Raw genomic sequence first — 23,800 nt, 5'->3', positions numbered from 1 at the left:
AGATAAGCGAAAAGCTCTACACATCAACCAACACAATGCTCTTGTGAAAAAAAAATCGGGAGATTTTACTGCATCTTATTAACGCAGTCTGCTTTCTAGGAAAACAAGAATTGGCTTTTCGGGGTCATAACGAGAGTGTGGAATCAGACAATATAGGAAATTATATTGAATATTTAAGTTCCTTAAGTGAATTTGACCATTTACTGGCCAATCATCTTGAGAGTTCAACAGTATTTCGTGGTACTTCTCTCGCAATTCAGAATGACTTAATATTTGCTATAAGTGGGGTTATGATAAAGAACATAAAACCTTTTGTGGCCATTGTTGTTGATAAAACAAGTTACTGCTCTAATCAGAGTCAATTGTCCACTGTTTTAAGATACGTCGACAGTACTGCCAATGTTCAAGAACGGTTTATAGGATTCACAAATGTCAGTTCGGACAAAACTGCTGCTGCTTTGTTTCAGCATGTGGAAGGTGTTATAGCAGAATACAATGTCGGCAATAAGTTAATTGCACAGACATACGATGGTGCTTCAGTTATGGCGGGAAATATTAATGGCTTAAAAACAAAAGTTCAAGAAAAGTATCCTCAAGCACTATTTGTCCATTGTTACAGCCATGTTCTCAATTTAGTTTTGCAACAAACTACTTCATCCATTCCAGAATGCCGCATTTTTTTTTTCAAAACACTGTCGGGTTTAGCTGAATTTTTCTCATCATCTCCTAAAAGATCAGAAAACTCAAGGAATTTATGAACAAGAAACTCCCAAAAGTAGCACCAACTAGATTGAATTTTACATCTCGGCTTGTAAATACAGTAAAGGAATACAGAGAAAAACGGACTGCTTTCTTTAAAAATATCATTTGTAATGACTCTGAAGAAAACTGGGATGATGCTGTAAATGTGCAGGCTCAAGGATATTTGTATTTTTTCACACAGTTTCAGAATATATTTCTTCTTGAAGTCTATGCTAGAGTGTTCGCACATACAGATGTGCTCTACAATATTCTTCAGACAAAAAGTCTAGACATAGCATACTGCTTGCAAGAGGTATCAAAGTTAAAACATACTATATCCGAGTTCAGACGTAGTGGGTTTCCGTCCATATGGAGTAATATGGAAAATGAAAATTCTTCAGCCAATACAATGGAACCACCATTAAAGCGAAGAAAAGGAGATGATGAATTGAAATACAGGCAGCTGTACTACAGCCTACTAGATCGTATGCACATGGAAATTACTGACAGATTTTCTGATTATGGAAAGCTTCAGTTCACACATCTTCTAGATTCTCCAAAATTTTCTGCTTACAGAGAAAACTTCCCGAATGAGGCACTAAACAAATTATTTCAGCCCTATAACAGTCACTTTGATCAAGTACGTTTGAAAAATGAATTAAGTGTAATATATTCAGCAGAAGTCTTTGATTTTTCGAACAAACCTATCCATGAAATATTATCTGGCATATATGAAAACCAGCTGAACCAAGTTATTCCTGAAGTCCTTAAATTGGCAACATTAATTGTGACAATACCAGCTACGTCAGCATCGGTAGAAAGAACATTTTCTGCGTTGAAGAGAATAAAATCCTACTGTAGATCAACTCATACACAAGAACGTTTATCCGGCTTGGCACTAATATCCATTGAAAAGTCATTTCTACAGGAACTTTGCAAGTGGCCCAACTGTAATTTCAAGGACGAAGTCATCAACGTATTTTCGTCCCAATCAAGACGTCTGGAATTCACATAAATATGTAAGGAATTTTATTATAGGGATTTTAAAATGTATTTTGTGTAATAATAGGGTCAGTGGTAGCCCAAACCCTTTAACCAGTATACGCCACTGCATGTGTTTACGTCACTTTATTCTTTCGTTGCATAGATTTTGTACTGAAGATCTGAATATAACTAATTTATTTCGTATTAATACAAGAACTGAACACTGGAATGTTTTGTACCCCTCAGTATTTTGTATGCATTCTTTTGTTTCTTCTAAGCATTTTGACTCTATTTGGCAAGGCTTCGAAAAGTGTTTGCAGTTATTTTTTATGTTATCTTAGTGGTGTCAAATTTGTATCAATTTCTCTATTATATTAGTTTATTTTATTATAGTTTTTTTCGTTTCCTTTTCACTGCATTCCATTAAGTTCTCTGAAGGTTCATGTCTAGGCTGTCATCTGATCACAAAGATTTTTTTGCAATCTTTCTGTATTTATTTATTTATTTATTTATTTATTTATTTATTTATTTATTTATTTATTTATTTATTTATTTATTTATTTATTTATTCTGGTGTAGTTAAGGCCATCAGGCCTTCTCTTACACAACACCAGGAATACAAATACAATAATAGGAATAAACAGAAAAAATACACTATATACAAAATAAAGCTACACAAGAAATAGAGAGAAAGAAAAAAAACGCTATAAACAAAGTAAAGCCACACAAAAATATACACAAGTTGCAGTCACACAAACTTTAAATGAGTGATTAAGTATCATAATTAATTGTATCTTAACTAATTAACTAACATAAACGAGAAACTTGCAATTTTAATCTAGATTAAAAAAGGAAAAGAAAAACAAAACACAAATCGATACTTCTAGCCATACCCAAAAACATTAACTAAGACAAAATTTTCCAATTTAATTTTGAATTGTGATAAAGTCCGGCAGCCCCTGACGTCATTAGGTAACAAATTTCAGAGGCGAGGTATTTCTACAGTATAGGAAGATGAGTATAAAGACGTTCTATGATGAGGGATAGAAAGAAGTGCTTGATGTCGGTTTCGAAGAGTTGTAAGAAATTGAAAGCGCGGTAACGGATAATTCGGAATAGAAGTATGCATGATTCTAAACAGAAGAGACAGTGCATGTATTGTTCTTCGTTCCTTCAGACGCACCCATGAAAGTAACTGGAGGGAATGTGTTATATGGTCAAATTTACGAGTATTGCAGATGAATCGTATGCACACATTATGAACACGTTGTAGTCTCTCAGCTAAGAGTGAACTTACATTAGTTAGCAAGGAATCGCAATAATCAAAATGGGGCATTATAAGCGTCTGAATAAGATTCTTTTTTAGATTGAGGTACTACATTATATTTGTGACATTTTTACTTTTGTGAAAAGGTGCTCCATTTTGCATGAAGACATACGGTATTTACCCAAACCAGTCATTTACTCCATTATGCCCGGTCTAGTCTCATGGTACCATCAGCAAGGTACAGTTTTATACCTGAGTCGCTTAAAATCAAACTGCAATTTATCAAAAAATCTGATTTTTTAGGAAAGACGAAAAACTAATTCTAACTTGTGTGAAAGTTAGTGTAAGAAACAAATACATCCAATTTAAAATGTAAGCTTCAAAATTGTACTTAAAGTGGAAAACTCCGATTTCTTTGATGTACTGAAAAAGTTTAAGCGATTTTTGTTAGGAGAAAATTCACTTGGCCACCAAGTTGTGGATAAAGAGTAGTTTGATTTCAATATGTAATTTTATTATTTTTAGGTAGTAGGTACCAGGAAGGTCTACCTCTGCATTAAAAAAAAAAGATTAACGGTGCTGGTTGCGAACGAGTTTACTTATCGGATCGCTGAGGGCGTGGCCTGCAAGCCACTGTCGCAGGCAGATTACCGCTCGCTTGTCACACGTCGAAGAAGCTGTGAAAAACAACTGCCGTATCGACAATGGAACCCGTTCGCGATAGCACGACTGACGTTAACAGCGACTGTGTCCGAGTATAAAAGCGAGAGGGGAAGGCATGCTAGACCCCCCTCGACGTAGACGTCACTTGAAAAACTACTATATATTGTCCGATTTCTTATCTACGACTTTAAAAATTAATAATTTTCCATTAGTCATGAATACACGCGGCAACAAGATAGCAAATAGACGTTTTTACGTGACAATTCACGTGTTCGATGTCGTTCGTAGCGGAAACAATAGCGTCTGATTTGTTTGGAACAACATAAAATGAAAATAGCTACGCCTTTAAAAATTACTACCCATGTAGTCTATATACAGGGACATCATTTTATTTTTACTAACATTTTTAATATTAACCTGGCTATACCTTTGGATTAATGGTTCAGAGCCGGAAACACCGTTTGCTACCCCCTTCCAGGATTGAAGTTCGATGATTCTGGCGTAAAATACAAACAAATCACTTTACTAAGTATAAGAGGGAAGAAAAGTAGTTCATCCATTTACGTAAACTAGGAGATATCGTAATTTTGAATTCGATAATTTTCATTAGGTTTTTGTTTAATCAAAACACAGTACAGAATTAACAATAAGTGTTTTTACTCACGATTGACTTATCCATGCGGACGTATTCATTATGCAGTGTATATTACACTGTCTACAGCACATTATCGTACGATGTAGAGAATGAAGTTAAATTGAAAAATAATCATAATATGGATATTTAAACACATTTTTGAAAATGGTGGCCGTTCATTTAGATACAGGCTTCAGTTTTTTTGTGCATATTATCACACTATAGACTATTACATCTAATTCAAATTACCAGTTTCGTCCTTCGTACTAATAACTCATGTTGAAATAATTCTAAACCTATTATATAAAAGAGTACCTTACGTACTGTAAATTCAATCTTCACTTCTACCCGACCCACACAGATAACATTACTCAGACATGCTATCTTCTGTCCGTCCAAGTGGTTATGTCGCAGGATCGTAGAAAGGGGGAAATCGCGTGACAATTAATTAGTTTTATTTAAGTTATTTTAAACAGTTGCGGGTGAGGGAAATCGGGATGCGACGTAGGCAAACAGACGACAGTACTTGTGCGAAAATATGATTCAATATTGAAAGCTCTTTCGTCACTGGAAAACGCGAACATATTTCTGGAACGTACTATACTCACTAACTCAATACCGTTTGTGTTTACTACGACCTTAAGGCGACTTTGACTGTATACTCTTGATTCTGTGAGGAGAACAGTAGTAGAGAGGGTAGGAGTGAATTACATTCAAAAACTCAGATACAATAAAAATGTAAGTAAAAATAAAATGATATCCCTGTATCAGGAGAGATACAAAAGTTATTACAGTTTCAATATGATGTTAAATCACAGGCGTTGTGTATCATTATTTTTACGAACTAAAGAAGTCAGTTGTTCCTTAGCAACGACTGAATAAATAAGGCAACGAGCTAAATGCGTGTTGTGTTTTACATAATTTGAAAGTGTATCATCAGTTCAACGTCGCTTTCGCCAAGAGTTGGATTTTCGGAGACCTCCCAATTACAAATCTATAATGGACAGGCAGAGTAAGAAACGAAGCTGTGTTGGAAAGAGTGCATGAAGAAAGAATGATCCTGAAACTGATCAGAAATAGGAAAAGGAATTGGCTGGGTCACTGGTTGAGAAGAAACTGCCTACTGAAGGATGCACTGGAAGGAATGGTGAACGGGAAAAGAGTTCGGGGCAGATGATAGACCACGTTAAGATATATGGATCATATGCGGAGACAAAGAGGAAGACAGAAAATAGAAAAGACTAGAGAATGCTGGATTTGCAGTGAAATACCTGCCGTTGGGCGGAACACTATGAATGAATGAATGTTATACAGCTGGCGCCAGCGTTTTTGGCATGTGTCCTAGAGTATAATGTCAGTTTGTGAGCATGTTGCTAGTGGAGCATGTCAGATCAGCCATTTGCCAAACACAGTTGTCAGACTGACTGCGGTAAAGGTAAAACACACTTGTACCTACTTAACGTTCCCATTACTTATTTCACACACCAAAAACGGTGACGTGGACTGTACCACAGCTGCGACAGGAAAACCGTATGGACGCAATGTCCTAGGAGGAAGGCGCTCCACCCCATTGAGAAAGAATTCGTGATATTCTGAATGGTAGTAGTAGTAGTAGTAGTAGTAGTAGTAGTAGTAGTAGTATTGAGTGGCTAGAGCTGGTTAGGGACGAAAAAATTTCCTCACGGTGAAACATAAATAGTAACAGTTCTCATGTTACAATGGTTTTGTTTTATGTCTACTCAAATGGATCACTTTGTAAATTAATAGCGAATACTTTACATGTACTCGTATATTTGTTTGTTCACAATTTACATATGACAAATTTAAAAGAAGTGTCATCTCTTTGCAGCGTTACTGTTTCTTTTGTCTGAAAAACTGAACGTTTTCAGTAATACATAAGATGTCGCTATTAGAAAACGCGACACTTTTGTGAAAATCATCCTTCGGAGACGTTGGTTTCACAACAGAATGAAGGAGTTCTGGTAGTACTGCGAAAAATAGATAAATTGTATTACATGTTTCCGTGTTAGGGACTATATTTCTGACAATTTTTAAAAATATGAATCATATGGAGGCAGCGGATTTTATTAGTGCAGATTTTTTTTCCTTTGATATTTTAAAATGAATTGAAATTTAAACTCTTTCTCGTTTTTGACACATTAGGATAGAAAAATGTATGTATGTAAGCTTATGTATGTATGTATTTATTCACACTGCAATGGGTATATACCCGGTGGCAGTGGTAACTAATTACACTCAATAATGACAATAATAAACTTATTAATTAAAAATACAATTAATAATAATACTAATAATAATAATAATAATAATAATAATAACAACAACAACAACAACAACAACAGGGAATATACTAAATTAAATGAAACGATCACTTAAAATAACATTTGAAATATTCTAATTTGTATCTTAAAACTAAGATCGAACTAAAACCCACGAGTATATGTTCATATCTGCACAAGTACCTTTCAACATTACACTCATTTCGCTGTCAACTCACTCACTGCACTGGAACTACGACACATTTCACTGATTCTATCCTGATTTCACTAACACTTCAAAAACATTTCACTGTTCAAATTCTTTGCACTGCCACTATAAACTATAAAGCTTCACTGACAGGAACACGTTTCACTTACACAGCACACTTCACTGACACGACATACTTCTTCACTGATACAACACACTTCACTGACACAACATAATTCTTCACTGATACAACACTGCAATAACAACATATCATTTACACCCTTTAACTACTGTGTATAATTACCGTCTATTAGTAAGGTCCTTAAGCCTATTTTTAAATGCATTTTTGGTTGTTGGTAAAGCCTCTAGTAAGTCTGCAGGTAAAGCATTCCAGTCCCTGATAGTACGATTGAGAAAAGAAAACTTTCCAGTGTCCTCCTCTGTCTTCTTTTCCTCAATTTATATGAGTGGTCGTTCCTTGAAGAGTAATTTAACGGCTGCAACCTATTTTTTTATTTCTCTTCAGGCAGGCTCACCTCTGTATGTTTTGAACAGTGCGCATAATCGAATTCGCGTTCTCCTGTCCGTGATTGTGTCCCATTTTAATGGTGAATTTTTCCGACGACACTTAAGAGCCCGTTTTTGAATCTTTTCCAGTGTCTTAATATGTTCTAATCTGTAAGGATCCCAACATGCAGCACCATATTCCATTACTGGACGTACTAGTGATTTATATGCAATCTCTTTGGATTTGTCAGAACCTTTTCTTAGTACCCTCATCTCAATGGAGCTGAAAATTTTATAATTTTATTTCGGATATAGGAGTTTAATAATTTTGTCTTTAAAACTCAGCTAAATAAAATTTATCAAGGGAATTTAACCCTTTTGTTGGTTACAGTTTTTCTAAGGAAAAATTAAGAATTATATTAGTAGTTGCACCGGTAGATTGACATTATTTTTTCACAGTTAAGATGTGGAAAGACGTGCGTTTAAAGCACCATAAAACACAACTGCTCGTTAAAAATACAGCACAGCAAAAGAAGCGAGAATATTATAGTTTATAAATCCATTAAATAGCCTGCATTTTTAATGCTATTCGCATGTAATGCTTATTTATGTGCATATTTTGTATATTTAGCCCCTTTTTGCCTGTCTATTATCAACGTTATAGGTGGCCAAATGTCTAAGATCTAAAGATATTTTTAATCACTTTCAATTGTTCAGGAGAAATCGTTGTATATAGACATTACATGTCGAAAGTAATTTTTATGATATAAAGAGTGTTGAAAACTTGTATACTTCTGAGGAAAGGATTTTTTCACCAACACAGTACTTTCTCAGAAGGCGTTTCGCTCTTTTATTCTTGCAAGTGGTTCTAGTGCACGGAGATCTGAAGACAGTGTCTTCGGAAAAACCAACGAATGACATTATTTCTGAGAAATGTGAAGTTCAAGATGAGTGGACGTCAAATGGACGCGATTATTGAAGAAGTGGGGTGACGGTGACGTCAACGAAGTTCAGTTCACATTCCAGCGTGTATCAATAACCAGATTACTGTTCTACATAGTTTCTTTGGTCATCATCATCATCATCATTATCATCAACAACAACAACAACATTTCACGGTTTAAGCCATCAAGGCTCTTTCCGGTCTCATAGGTTTTAGTCAAAAAGTTGTATCCATTTTTTTCTTGGTCTGCCAATATTTCTTATACATGACTGTTTATAATTTAAAACTAATTTTGGAATGCGGGAGCCATTCATTCTCTCGATATGTTCCTTCCAGTTGTTTCTATATTATTTTATTTTGTCTGTTAGCTTAAAGATATTCAATTCATTTCGAATATCTTCACTTCTTTTTTTTTATCTAGTAGGTTATATCCAGCAATATTTCTTAAACACTTAATTTCAGCTGTTTCAATCATTTGTTCTTTTTTAGTTAAAGTCCAAAATTCACAGCCATATAATAGTATAGGAACTGCCATCATTTTATAAAACTTTAATTTAGTTTCTCTTCTCGTATTTTTAGAGATCTCTTTATAGTACCACAGACATAGTGAAATTTATTAATTTTATTTAAAATGTCTTCATTTTTAAAATAGGAGATATTGCTACCAAGATAATTAAAGCAATTGAGTTTTGCAACGGGTTTTCCTTCTTTGATGATTTTGGCTTTTATGGTATTTAATCCGTTGAAAGCTAATATTTTAGTTTTGTTTGTAGATATAGTTAAGTTATATTGATGGACAGTATTATATAATATATACAGAGCTTTTTGTAATCCATCTTCTGAGCTAGATATGAGAACTTGATCATCTGCAAAAAGTAAAGTATCTAGATGTCTATTTCTAATTATAAAATATGAATCTATTTTTGTCTGCCAGTTGGATATAGCATCGTCTATATATATTAAAAATGACGGTGAAAGTGGATACCCTTTTCTTACTCCTCTGTTTATGGTTGCCATTACATCGTTTTTCTTTCCAGTTTCTATCATGATCTTATTTTTTACATATAAACTTCTTATTGGAGTTATCAAGTGTTTGGATACACCCTTCTGTTTCATAATATTCCATAATTTGTTTCTATTTACTGTGTCGAATGCCTTCTCGAAATCTACAAATGCCATAAAAGTTTCTTTGGTGTGTACCTAATTGCTGGGTGACTGTTATTGCAATAATCATGTCTAGCGATTAACTGTATGATGTGAAAACCCGCACATTTGTTAACATGGTGGGCAAACTGTACAGAGACCGACAGTGGGAACAATACAAAACTAAAAATTAAAATTGGAGGAAACATAGTCGTCAGGTATTAAAATTTTCCTCAAGGTGAGAACTTTAAGTAAGTTTAGGGTAGAATGTGCAAAAGAAATGGCTGTTAGTCCAGATACTTCTTCATTCATCTGTTGCGACCCTTCTGTTTCATAATATTCCGTAATTTTTTCTATTTACTTTGTCGAATGCCTTCTTGAAATCTACAAATGCCATAAAAGTTTCTTGTGTGTGAACCTAATTACTGGTGACTGTTATTGCAATAATCATGTCTAGCGATTAAACTATATGGTGTGAAAACCCGCACATTTGTTAACATGATGAGCAAACTGTACAGTGACCGATAGTGGGAACAATACAAAACTAAAAATTAAAAGTGGAGGAAACATCGCCGTCAGGTATTAAAATTTTCCTCAAGGTGAGAACTTAAGCAAGTTTAGGGCAGAATGTGCAAAAGAAATGGCTATCGGTCCAGATACTTCTTTATTCATCTGTTGCGACCACTTCACATTACAAGATTCTTAAAGAAATCTTATCATCTTTAAGCGGACGTAAACACAGCCCATCGGTATGATGCAAACGCAGTTCACGATGTGACTACTCAGTGGCTGGATTGTTGCAGAGTTGAGCTGTAAGCTGTAAGTAATACAGGAAGCATGAAGCATGTCTGTTTTAATAAAGTAAAAATAGCCATGAACTCTTGCAGTGTATGTAGAGCAATGTTCAGACATTTTTGTGAGTTACCAGCCAATTTGACAACATTACTTTTTGGTCCTGGTTAGACGAATCGTAGGAGATTAAGAGAGACTTTCTAAGGATGATACATATTAGCTTTCCTCCCCCCCCACCCCAAACAGTAATCTTCGGACCCGGAATCCATTTCAATTTTCTTAACCGCATGATTCATATTCAATGTCAGGAAAATACATACATATGGGCTATTCCATATGAAATCGATCAGTATATACTCTAATTTTTTCCCTACTTATACAAGGTGCTGAAGGGATTGCATTTTCAAAAATATACTTTCGAAAGTCAAACGGTTTTCGTATTATTGAGCGACAGATTTAGCGTATTTTATAAAAACAAGCCTCTTTCAGCGCTCAGAACTCTGGAACCATTTACTGCAGAACATTGAACGAAAGCTTATTTTGAAGCTGACATTTGGTAGGTCATATTAAGAAGTAATCCTTATTTTTATTGTACACATAGAGACAGATAATCTGATTTTACTTGTTTTTAGGCTTTTTGATCATTTGTAAAAATGTAAAAAAATATTGAGAAAAAAACTTGCACTGTTAAGAGGGATTCGGCATTGTTTGCTTAGTGGTACGGCAATAAATAGATTATTTTCACACGCCTAGACTTGAATGCCGCAGTACCGCACGCACTAGCCGAGAGCTGAAGATAAGCGAGCGTTGGGCGTCATTTTACTCCTGTGTTTATGAAAACCTGTGATAAAGCTAGCCCAGCCATGACTGCTAGATGACACATCACGTGTTTGTCTCCTGGCCTTGCTTGTCTCGGCTAAGCTCCCGTCTCACAGTCAGCTGGTTAGTTCACGCGCGTACTATTTATTTTCTTTATTTGATATTTTCAATACTTTCTTATCAACGGTGCACCAGTAAAAAATATGTTTATTTGTACTTTCAAAGCGGAATCTAACTATATATTTTTAAAATATTTTTTCCTAGCCAAAGGCGTCTTAATGAGGAAAAATCTAAATTTCTCCATTTCCATAAAAAGTAAGAAAATCTGTTTATATATCAATATAAAATTTAATTTCTCAGCATCAAAATAAACCATGATTTTGATCATTGGGTGAAAGGGTTTCGGAGCCACAACAGTTTAAAGTTGCTAATTTTATGTAAATACGATAAATTTAAATATTTTTAATTTAAACACTATGAAGTTCTGATGCCTCAAACTTTGCACAAAGCATTGTATCACAGTTCTCTACGTACAAAAAAGTTTCATTGTATTTAGAAATTGTAAGGTCAATTTTCTCTATATTTCGGTCGATTTGAGATGGAATAGCTCATACACTGCGCTATACCCACGTGATAATAAGGCGTCGTGCTTTGAATTGGTGATACGGAATGCGTGCGGGAAGAAATTTTGGCATCCTGTATTCGAATCACATTTCTTGTTAGATAGCCTTTCGTTGCACTGTTTCTGATTCATCTTCAAGCACTATTTCTTCTTTATTTCACTCCATTATAATATAATTATATCGTATTCCGAAAATATTTCTACGTATATATGTGCTTTTAATCAAGTGTTACAACTTATATATATATATATATATATAATTTGAACTGGTAATGGAAATTACGGGAAAACGGCTGAACGGATTTTAATGAGTGACCCCTCATTTTCACGCCTGGCATCCAAAGTTTTTCGGAAAAGTAGTAGTTTTCAGTGAAATGTCAATTTTCCTACATAATTTTCCTGTTTTCCGAAATCCATCTGTTGTCAGTTTTGAGAACTAATTTTATTGAATCACGGCCGACTTGATTGAATTTCAGAACAAAACACACACTACAATAAACAATAGGCTATTACACGAAGGTCATGACCTGCAGGATTGCCGACATATTTAGAGCTCAATTCAATTTGTTATTAAAAACTGATTCTGCAGTGTATAATTTTCTGAGTACAGCTGTGTATTGGATATTCAAATCTACGAAACTTGAGGTGGTTTGATGACATTATTACCATTAGAAATTAAATATTATTATAGTTAATATCATGATGCGTCTATTTTTCATTAATTGTACATAATATTGATGCTATATTGATGACATGAAAATGAAACGTTTTGAGGTTATGTAAGTAAATGTAGAGAATATCTTAATTTAGATCTTCATTTCTATAATTTACTGAGTGACTGCTATATATAACTACAAAACTTAAGCAAGATAATAATATTGTTATTAAAAATTAAATATTTTTATATTTATTAACCCAGTGGGGTTGTGTCTTTTTCATATACTTAATGGCGGTGTAGTGTAGATATCGATAGGCCTATGTGTCACTGTCTTCAGTATTGGCTCGAGAGAGCGCAAAAATTACAGTTCCTAAGGAAAGATAAAAAGGTATTACTTACTGATAAAATAAGAGACTTAGAAAATTTTGTAGTTTCCAGATCATTTCAGCAAGATCTCTTAGTAGTATAAAATGATTTTACGCTCTACATTTCAAGTTCTACATGCAGCAGCTATACGAAAATGCTATTGTTCGAAAGCTTAGCAAACCTGACATTTTTTTAACTTTTGCCTACATCCACAATGACCTGAAATAGCTACTGCTATCGTCCTGACGTTGATACTTGCGTTTTCGCGTTGAAACTAAAAAATTGAAGTTGGATAGGTTCAAGAAAAAGTATTTGGCCTAAAAAAATCCATTCAGAGGGAGTATGTTTCATTATTATGGAAGCAAATAACTATCAAAAAGACAAGTATTCTTCATTGAAAATAAATCTGAAAAATTTTTATTTGAACGTCTAACGAACTTAGTTTGCAGCAGCATTTGCTGCACAAGCCACTAGTAAGATTATAAATACAACTCGGATTTTGAAACTATTTATATAAACGATTCCGCTGCTTTTTTGCCAACATAGTATTTGAACTACTTGTGTGTTGCCAACACCTGCAGTTGAAAGGTCGTTATTCAGTTGAGTAGACAGGGAATAATATAAACACTGTAAGTTACAAGTACTCCATTGTTAATAAAAGCAATGATAGATCAGTGACAAGTAGCTCCATTATCCGTGACAAGATTAAATAGGATTTGGTGAGGAGATAGATCAGTAACAAGTTGACCCACTATCAGTGAAAAATAGGTCCATTGTTAGTGACAAGGTTAAATAGGATTTCATTACAGTCTACTATATAGTCACGAAGCTTGAGTTTTGAGGGTGCTAGAAACAATAGACTGTGACGGTACTATTTTGCATTGCCTGTAATGAGGCGATATTAGCGATCCTAGTGATGAGCAACTATCTAATGTTTGCATATTTACTACGTATTGAGCTTCGCGACTGTATATATACTAGACTGTGATTTCATGAGGAGATAGATTAGTAACAAGTTGGACTACCACCAGTGAAAAGTTGATCCACTGTCAGTAACAAGAAGCCTCACTGTCTGTGACAATATTGCGTAGGATTTGATGAGATGATAGATTAGTGACAATTATGTCTTCATTCGGTTTGTCTGTAGCGTCGTTTACTCGGTCTAAGCGGGAAGAGATGCAGCATTGAAGATCGTCAGCTTACAAGTGATAGTTACAGTGCCTTACAAGTGATGTAATATGTAATATCATTGACATATAGGCCTATTAACTACAACAATGGTCCGAATACCGACCCCTGTGGTATACCTGATGTTATGTTAAGCCAGGAGGAACTTCGGTTCCCTGATACAACACATTGTTGTCTTTCCTGTAAATAGGATTCGAACCAAATCATAGCAGCCTCTGGCATATACAAATTTCTCAATTTATAGATGAGTAGGTCGAAATTTATAGAGTTGAAAGCTTTGCTAAGATCAAGAAGAGTTAGTATTGTCACTTTTATTAGAGTCGATTGCTTCACGAATGTCTTCGGTCACTTTAAGTAGAGCAGTGCTTGTGTTGTGTCCAGCTCTGAAACATGACTGATACTTGTCGAATAGTTTGTGTTCGTTCATGTAGTTAGTAATTTGTCTGTGTACGATTCTTACCAGTGCTTTTGATATGGCTGGCAGGATGATTTATTGGTCTATAGTCATTCGGGTCGGTGGAAGCTTTGACTTTTGGAAGAGGAAGAACGAAAGCTTGCTTCCATATTTTAGGGAAATTTGAAGTGATTAAGGTACTATTGAATATGTGTGCAATTGTAGGTATTACTATGTCTTGTACTTTCCGTACGAGTAATAGCCTATGTTAATGTTATCCGGACCTTGGGTTTTCGTCTTGATGCGTCGGTTGGCTTTCAATGCGTCAATAGGAGTGACGTCGGCGAAATAGAATTTGCCTCGAGCTGGGGGAGATGATTCAGGCAAAACTGTGTCTTGTTTTGTTGTGTCGTCTAAGATGGGGTCCTTTACAAAGCGTTCATTCAAGCGGTCAAGTGGGACGGGAATGTCTATTTGTTCACTACCCTTCCAAGTCCAATAACCTTCAGATTAGGGGATATTAGTGAAAAGTTATCTAATCAGTCAAAAATAGCCCCACTGTCAATAACTAGATTGGGTAGTAAGTTAATGTAATATCCCACCTAAAGAAGGGATATTTTGTTCCGTCGTTTTATTTGTCAAGTATTGCAGCAGCAGATGTTTTATTTTGTTTTACCAGTAGCGTACTTCGATTTATATTCAACAAGGTAGTGTTAAGAATGAATAAGATGCTAATATAAATCATTTATAATAAAATAAAATCCTAAACTACTAAACAATTCTAATCATAATAAAAAATAAATTCAATAAAACATTATATATTAGACTATGTATTATATAACAGAGTACATAAGTGATTATTTTATCTATCTATCTATCTATCTATCTATCTATCTATCTATCTATCTATCTATCTATCTATCTATCTATCTATCTATCTATCTATCTATCTATCTATCTATCTATCTATCTATCTATCTATCTATCTATCTATCTATCTATCTATCTATCTATCTATCTATCTATCTATCTATCTATCTATCTATCTATCTATCTATCTATCTATCTATCTATCTATCTATCTATCTATCTATCTATCTATCTATCTATCTATCTATCTATCTATCTATCTATCTATCTATCTATCTATCTATCTATCTATCTATCTATCTATCTATCTATCTATCTATCTATCTATCTATCTATCTATCTATCTATCTATCTATCTATCTATCTATCTATCTATCTATCTATCTATCTATCTATCTATCTATCTATCTATCTATCTATCTATCTATCTATCTATCTATCTATCTATCTATCTATCTATCTATATCTATCTATCTATCTATCTATCTATCTATCTATCTATCTATCTATCTATCTATCTATCTATCTATCTATCTATCTATCTATCTATCTATCTTGTCTGTCTGTCTGTCTGTCTGTCTCTCTGTCTGTCCTGTTTGTCTATTTATTTATTTATTTGTATAGTCATCAACATTTATATTAGTTGCGGTGTACCACAACTTATGTATACGGGTTTCACTATAACTTTCTATTACATTTACCTGTAATTAGCATGCAGTCCCGACAGCTTGTTAAGGGGACACTTATGTGAGTTTTAAAACTGCTACAATATTCATCCAAAATGTATTAATTTTAAACTGCATAACAGGCCTACAATACTATCATTTGTACAAAGTTTGGTGTCATCAGGGCTAATAGTTTTGAAATTATATTTTTTAAATATATTTTATATTGACGTTACTAAAAAGGTTCCTTCCAACAAAGTTTTCAAAATTTCTAGTTCATTTGAAAATAGTCATGGGAATATAAATTAATTAGCTTTTTGAGCTGAGTCTAAAACAGAGTCACAATAAATTTTAAGTAGATTTTCTTAATTTTTCACCATTATTTCACCATAGTGTCCCTTAAACTAGTAAGTCTTCTACTCCCGCTATTAACTCCAAACAGTAAATTTCTCCTACCTAAGGGATTAACGCATCATATGCCACAATGTTGACTCATTTCAAAACTTTGTATAATTTGGAATGGTATCATATCAAAACTGGCTTTTTGCAATCTAAGTGATGGTGAGTAGCCATAGGGTAAGTTGAACTAAAGTCTGTCCTGGTAAAATTTGAATATCAGCAAGGGGCTGGAGATGGTACCAACTCTATGACTCACCCTGTGGAGCGGCGGGCGGCACCTGTTAACCTGGTTGGAACCTGCTGATTTACGCGCCGGTTCTCGCTAAGTGGGCCACTCATTAAAACGAATCGGCCCACGAATCCAAGAAGTTAGATAATCGCCGAGTTTCCTGCACTGCTTGCCTCGAGGCACGACCACAGGACTCCCATAAAGTTCGCCTCGGCTTCTGTCTCTGTCATTCATAACGAAAGCCAAACTATCTCAGCTGTGAAATACTACATAATAGAACTGAGCGTACGTTGTACGATTGCCAGCGTCGATCTTTGGAAACAAAACTATGATGCATCATTTAAACTGAAGTTGACATGTATTTTGCCTATAGTGACATGTAAAATGCGTAAATTTTTCCGAGGTTTTCTCTAATTGTAAGATGCATGTCATGTAATCCCATGACGAATCTTGAGATTTGTTTTGCTAACTACCATCTCGCTGTCATCAATTATGCCCTCTGTAGATAACTTTGCAGTTGATATACACTGCTCCACCGATTTATAAGAATGCGTTTGAGTCTAAAGAAAACAGCAAAATAGTAGATGTACAACGTGATCTGTTGTAACGAGAATCCAATCCTCCGCATACCGGTAAGGCATGTCATAAACACGTTCACGTCTGAGTATTTCTTACAAAGTAAATATTATTCAACTCCTTGAAAACGTTGCACATATTAAGGATATTGCTGGAGAGTTTAAGGCAGGCCTGCACAAGGTTTGCACTCTCCGAGCCGGCTCACAGCTCATGAGCGGAATGCAGATATTACCTCCGCTCTGTATAAGGGTGGACTGGAAGAAGGAGTGATCTCGTACAAAATGTACACAACATGAAATACAGTACTAGTAAGAGTGTTTATGAAATGAATTTCCGTTCAGTGTTTGCAAAACTATCTTGGACTATTATTAATTAATAAAGAAATATTTATTTTACAGAAATAATAGAAATTCTATAGCTACATAAATGTACAATATCATTTTGTTATATTGTTATTTATCAGTAGCCTACATCAAAACGGGGTTTTATGCTGTTGGCAGCTGAAAGGAACAGTACTGATCGTAATGAAACATCAGTTACAGATGTTCGATGTCTGCCTTTATTAAAGTTGGTTATAGAAAACAGTTGCTCACAAATATAAATGTTGAGCCAAACATAGCAATCATTTTCACAGCCAGCCTGTGTAGTCGTGGATATTATTGCTAATGTTTAGTCTTGTAAAACTCAATCAGGCTAGTAGTATTATTCAAACGATCTTCAGCCCTTAGGTTACATAGAAGATCAATAAGTTCGAGCTGTAAATCGTAAACTGTTAAATGTTCCGTCTTTTAGATTGCTCCATACTGTACTGTAGCAGTAGGTAAGCAACGTGAAACAGTTACTGAGAATAGGCCTACACACTGCACTCCAGTAGGTAGCTGAGTGGTGGTTTCCCTCTCCTCTACCTAAAGCAAGTCTATGTCATTCTGACGTATCTTTCTTTCCGTTTCGGCGAGCGGTAAACACAACTCTCCCGCTCCGAAGGAGCGCGCGCGTTCGTTGAGCGCTGTTTGTGCAGGTATGGTTTAAGGTAATGTTTGTTTGTTTGTTTATTTATTTATTTATTTATTTATTTATTTATTTATTTATTTATTTATTTATTCTTACATACAACATGAGATATTTGCTCTGAAAAGCTGCAGGATATATATTTTTTTTTAAATATTCAAATACGCATAGAATAACTCTCAAAGAACTGCATCAATTTTATTATACTCCTCTCAGGAACTAATTTACGCAAAGCATTAGGCTTCTTGTAAATATAACCATGAAACTTTGCATAACTGAAGTTTTTTAAATTATACTTCAGTAAAACAATAACTTTCACTAAGTCAATCGATAATCTGTTCCTTTCGTCTTTCCACTATGAAAAAACCTTGTCAGATTAGCGGTTTGTGTAGGAATACTCGTATGATAAAAATACTCCACTAGAATCAGCTGTTAAAAGTGGCAATTTACATGCTTGCTACCGCTGAACTACCTAACCCACTTATCATTGCAAGACAACTTTTCAAGGGCAGAACTGTGTTGTTGCAGAAATTGGTTCAAAGTAGACACCTGATTACAAAACTATACATAATCGATCACAATGTATTTTTCGCTGAAGAATTGGAATGCACCTTTGAACGTGATCCGCATACTTTTGAATTCAAATTCACCCTTTGGCATTGCATTGTTGCGACACTGCCGCGATAGCAAAGACTATTGAATGACTGTGATCTTTGACGATAGCCATGTTGCCATGGTGAGTTGCTGCTAATTCCATTATTTCCCAAGTCTCCAATCCATTTTAAAAATAATAAATGCTTGTTTGTCAAAATGTAGGTTAATCAAAATTTTTCAGAAATTTCCCCCGGACAAGTTAAAATGTAGGACGTGTCCGGGATTTCCCGGCCGTGTGGTAACCCTGTAGTCATGTACAACAAAAAATGCCTACCTCATCAATCTCTGCTTATTCATTCAGTTCTGTAATGTTAATCTAATTTGTATTTTTACATTTAAAAAATCTTTCTTTTCTTTTTCTTCCTTACTCTTACGATGAAAGAGTAATGGAACGGAGAAAAATTCTCTCCGGCGCCGGGATTTGAACCCGGGTTTTCAGCTCTATGTGCTGACGCTTTATCCACTAAGCCACACCGGATTCCACCTCGGCGTTGGAACTTAAAACTGAGACGATTCTTCCGACGCCGGGCTGGAATCCGGTGTGGCTTAGTGGATAAAGCGTCAGCACGTAGAGCTGAAAACCCGGGTTCAAATCCCGGCGCCGGAGAGAATTTTTCTCCGTTCCATTACTCTTTCATCGTATGATGACGCAGAATATCTGCATGGAAATATCATATGTACTTCGGTGCATTAAAATAATATATATTTCTTACTCTGTTTAACCTCCCCCTCTACCGTCTTAATAATAATAATAATTCTTTATTTATACTGGCAGAGTTAAGGCCACAGGGCCTTCTCTTACACTCTACCAGGTCACAAAGTATACAAGCAGTTAAAATTTAACAAAAAGTTAAGGAACAGAATACTAACATATAAAAAAAATAATAATAGCATTATAAAATCGACACCAAACAACATGAAAATAATACAATAATAGAAAAAAGAAAGTAAAATACATTGGAATATAGTAAAAGCAATTCATTTAGTCCAAATGGTTAATATGGAAAACGTAAGGTAGAATATAACAAAATGGAATGTAATAAAATAGTAATAAAAAAAAAGAAATACGAATATTAAATAAAATTCACAATAAAAAGGCTATGATAATAAATTCATTGGCTGATAAAAAGAACAAAAAAGGGAAATGAAGGAAAAAATATATAGCCTATATTTTTACAAAGCTATCGCAGAGAAAAGGGCTTATAACTGAAAGGAATCTGAATTGAAAAAGTGCAATTTTTGAAACTAGACAATGTCCGACAGTCTCCGACATGTTGTGGTAGAGAGTTCCAGAGATAAGCTGCAGAGACCGTGAAAGATGAAGAGTATAAGGGTGTTCTGTGTTTAGGAATGGAGAGTGTGATATGGTGTTGTGAGCGAGTATTTATTTCGTGATATGAGGACAAATGTTGAAAACGAGAAGCTAAGTAGCTAGGGTTAGAAGTTAGAAGAATATTGAAGAGAGTCTTACACGCCACTGTCGGTAGTGAAGGGAGAATCACTAAGTCACACACTAGACATGAGATTAGCATGGCACAGAGTCACTGCAGAGACATCACAGGACAATCACAAGACAACAAACACCCAGTCCTATGGACGGAAGATAAATTTCTTCTAGTTGCCCACGCCGGGAATCGAACCTCAGACCGGTTGATCGGGAAGCGCACGATTTAAAAAAAATACAAGCCAGTAATGTAAATTACTACGAGTATTTTCTTAAAAAAAAACGGATTTGTGAATTTTTTTATTTTGGGTACTGGAGGATCTCAGTGAAAAATGTGACATTCGAAGGGCGATACGGTCTTAAAAAGTTTGGGAACCCCTGCTGTGCTGTAGTTACTTTATGTCTGGCCCGATTTTGACCAAATTTGATACACGAAATACTTATCGGTGATGAACCAGTCTGGTTAAGCTTCTAAACACGTTGTAGTGGAGCATGATGTTCACGTTCAAGAAGGCTGTACTAATTGGACAGAAACGGTGTGAACGATACCGGCACGACGCGCGTTGAGATTTCCGCCTCTCCCTCCACGCCCAGCGGGATTCCAGCCTCTTTCCTTTCACGCCTTGAGCGAACACACCGGGCAATAAACAAATAGGCCTACTTTCATTCAAACGGTTTTGTAATACGCAAATTCAACTGTTTCTGTCGTTTTATAATGGGTGCATAAGAAGTTGGTAGTCCCTGCAGTGTTTGAGTGGTCAGAACTTCGTCCTGTCACGCAACATTCGAGTCTTGGTCAGGTCAGGCCTGGGATTTTTCATTGCAAGCATGTAATAGGTACCGGTACTTTTGGTTTTTTACAAGGGCGGGCCCGGAAAAAACCCATTGCGCGCCCTATATCCTAATGTGTAAAAATTACACCCGTTTTTGAATGCAAGAAGATTCATTTATTTTCTTGTTCGTTTGTTTGTTTTTATTTATTTGTTTGTTTCTTTATTTGTATTTCTTTATTCATTCATTCACTCACACATTTATTTATTTACTTATTCACCCATTTATTTATTCTTTCATTTAGTTATTTATGTATTTATTTACTTATTCACTCATTTATTTATTTACTTATTCAGTCACTCATTTATTTATATATTCATATATTCATTCATTTAGTTATTTGTATATTTATTTACTTATTCACTCATATATGTATTTATTCACTCATTTATTTATATACTTATTCACTCACTCATTTATTTACTTATTCAATCACTTATTTATTTTTTCATTCATCCATTTATTCACTTAGTTATTTATGTATTTATTTACTTATTCACTCATTTATTTATAACTTCGGAATTGTTTTATGGAAAGTGAGAAGATAGTTGGTTTCTAATATACATATTAGGTTATTTTAAAAGATTTTTTCCCAATTATAACTGTGCTTCCGTCAATTCATACGGATCTAATCGTCGCCGTTTAGGTACAATAACAAATTAGTGGAGGTGGTGACAGACCGTGGTCTTAGAAACATCAAGAGTTGCTGACAATTCACTTCTATTGCCCATGACTGCTCTTACAGTTACAGGACGGTGTCCATCAAAAGTCTCATTCTGTAGAATAGATAGTCTTCTTGACGATGCTAATCTTCAAGACTTACATGGCAGCAGATAAAGATTTTTTTTCTTCCACCATGTCAATAATGTCAAATCAAGTGCTTATACAAATTTTGAGCTTTCGAGCATAATTACGAAGGCCATCCAGAAAGTAAGTTTCCCTGGGGCCGTTTACAGAAAGAAAACAAGATCTCATGGAAAGATTTATTGGAACAGATATGTTGTTGAACTATTTTTCCATGTATTTTCCACCGGAAATGAGACATTTGTCATACCGTGGGATCAACTTTTGTATCCCTGGATCGTAGAAGTCTGCCGTCTGGGATCGGAACCAGTGTGTGACAGCCGTCTGCACTTCTCTGTTGACCCCACGGTATGAGAAATGTTTCAATTGGGTGGAGAATACGTTGGAAAATAGCTCAACAGTTGCTGTATCTGTTCCAATAAGTCTTTCCATGAAATTGTATTTTCTTTCTCTAAACGGCTCCAGGGAAAGTTATTTTTACGGCTCCTTCTGCAGACCTCTCGAAGGCGAGTTGTTCTTAACACATGAGTCGCATCGCTCGGTACTAAATGTGCAGAAATTTGATCCAAAAAAATGTAACTTTCCGTTCTGCAAAGGAATTTTACAATGTTACATTTAAATACAATAAATAATGTTAAAATATTCAATTTTATGACTTATCAATTTAATATTAACATTTGTTAATACATGTTAAATATAAATAATGTACAGGGACATCATTTTATTTTTACTAACATTTTTAATATTAACCTGTCTATACCTTTAGAGAACCGGAAACACCGCTTGCTCCCCCCTCCAAGACTGGAGTTCGATGATACTGGCGTAAAACACAAATCACTCTACTAGGTATAGGAAGGAAGAAAAGTAGTTCATCCATTTACGTAAACTAGGAAATATCGCGATTTTGAGTGTGATAATTTTCATTAGGTTTTTCTTTAATCAAAGTACAGTACTGTATTAAGAATAAGTGTTTTTACTCACGAAGTGAGTTATCCATGCGAACGTATTCATTATGCAGTGTATATTATACTGTCTACAGCACATTAGCGTACAATATAGAGAAAGAAGTTAAATTGAAAAATAATCATAATATGAATATTTAAACACAATTTGAAAATGGTGGCCGTTCATTTCGATACAGGCTTCAGTTCTTTTGTGCATATTATCGCACTATAGACTATTGCATCTAATTCCAATTGCCAGTTTCGTCCTTCGTACTAGTAACTCATGTTGAAATAATTCTGTACCTACTCTACGTACTGTGAATTCAATCTTCACTTCTGCCTGACCCGAAAATATAAAATTACTCAGACATGCTATCTACTGTCCGTCCAAATGATTATGCCGCAGGATTGTAGAAAGGGAGGAAATCACGTGACAGTTAATTACTTAACGAGGCCCTTTATTTAAGTTAAATTAAACAGCTGTATAATATTACGTAAACTTCCAATTCCTAAGAGAAATTAATGTTTTCAGAAAATAGCTAAGACAGCCCAGCTATTACAGAGGGGCGAGCAGAAGCAGGTGGGGGAAATCGGGATGCGACGTAGGCAAACGGACAGTACCTGTGCGAAAATATGATTCAATATTGAAAGCTCTTTCGTCACTGGAAAACGCGAACATATTTCTGGAACGTACTATACTCAGTAACTCAGTACTGCTTACTATCTGCGGTCTTGGTTCTGTGTGGAGTTGGAACTTCCTTAGTAGAAGGGGTGGGAGTGAAGTACATTCAAAAACTCAGGTACAATAAAAATTGAAGTAAAAATAAAATGATGTCCCTGTATAAATGTTTTTGCCTTTTACGGTATCATCAGATACAACTTGTTTCTACGATATGTAAATTACATGTTTTCTCTTATAGTAAACCATCAAATTGATGATGTTATAATAATAAGTAATAATATGTACTGCAATAATGACTCACGAGTTTTATGTATTTTACTTGTTGGAATTTTTTTTAGGTTATAAAAAATAAGTCTACATTGTACTGTATAACTAATTATATTCTATTCAGTATTAAAATGCATGTAACTCATGTTACAATGATTTCAGTTACATGTTTATTTTAAATTGTCACAATTTTAAATTCAAATATGTTTTCAAACTTTA

The 23,800-nt window shown here is 34.8% G+C and overlaps 1 protein-coding gene and 1 non-coding gene across 3 annotated transcripts in view; one reads left to right on the top strand and one right to left on the bottom strand.

The window, feature by feature from the left end:
• LOC138710788 (adenylate cyclase type 2-like) overlaps nt 1-23,800 on the top strand; it is a 207,162-nt gene that overhangs the window by 74,776 nt on the left and 108,586 nt on the right. The window lies entirely within an intron of this gene.
• Nucleotides 19,016-19,087, bottom strand: TRNAY-AUA (transfer RNA tyrosine (anticodon AUA)). Its single transcript has one exon. It is a non-coding gene; the product is annotated as a tRNA-Tyr (tRNA).

This window comes from Periplaneta americana, chromosome 1, assembly GCF_040183065.1.
Source record: "Periplaneta americana isolate PAMFEO1 chromosome 1, P.americana_PAMFEO1_priV1, whole genome shotgun sequence".
Lineage (NCBI taxonomy): Eukaryota > Metazoa > Arthropoda > Insecta > Blattodea > Blattidae > Periplaneta > Periplaneta americana.
This window is presented reverse-complemented; position numbering and strand designations above follow the sequence as displayed.